Source organism: Physeter macrocephalus, chromosome 7, assembly GCF_002837175.3.
Source record: "Physeter macrocephalus isolate SW-GA chromosome 7, ASM283717v5, whole genome shotgun sequence".
NCBI classification, from domain to species: domain Eukaryota; kingdom Metazoa; phylum Chordata; class Mammalia; order Artiodactyla; family Physeteridae; genus Physeter; species Physeter macrocephalus.
This window is the reverse complement of record NC_041220.1, coordinates 129968549-129969343: the sequence shown is the minus strand read 5'-3', so window position 1 is coordinate 129969343 and position 795 is coordinate 129968549.

Genomic DNA, 795 nt, shown 5'->3' with positions numbered 1-795 from the left:
AATATTGTGAAAATGACTATACTACCCAAAGCAATCTACAGATTCGGTGCAATCCCTATCAAAATTACCAATGGCATTTTTTGCGGAACTAGAACAAAAAAATCTTAAAATATGTGTGGAGACACAAAAGACCCCGAATAGCCAAAGCAGTCTTGAGGGAAAAAAACGGAGCTGGAGAAAACAGACTCCCAGACTTCAGACTATACTACAAAGCTACAGTGATCAAGACAATATGGTACTGGCACAAAAACAGAAACATAGATCATTGGAACAAGATAGAAAGCCCAGAGATAAATCCATGCACCTATGGTCAACTAATCTATGACAAAGGAGGCAAGGATATATAGTGGAGAAAAGACGGTCTCTTCAGTAAGATGTATTCGAGACCTAAATGTAAGACTGGACACTATAAAACTCTTAGAGGAAAACATAGGAAGAACTCTCTTTGACATAAATCACAGCAAGATCTTTTTGATCCACCTCCTAGAGAAATGGAAATAAAAACAAAAATAAACAAATGGGACCTAATGAAACTTCCAAGCTTTTGCACAGCAGAGGAAACCATAAACAAGACGAAAAGACAACCCTCAGAATGGGAGAAAATATTTGCCGACAAATCAATGGACAAAGGATTGATCTCCTAAATATATAAACAGCTCATGCAGTTCAATATTAAAAAAAACAAACAACCCAATCCAAAAATGGGCAGAAGACCTAAATAGACATTTCTCAAAGAAGACATACAGATGGCCAAGAAGCACATGAAAAGCTGCTTAACATCACTAATTATTAGAG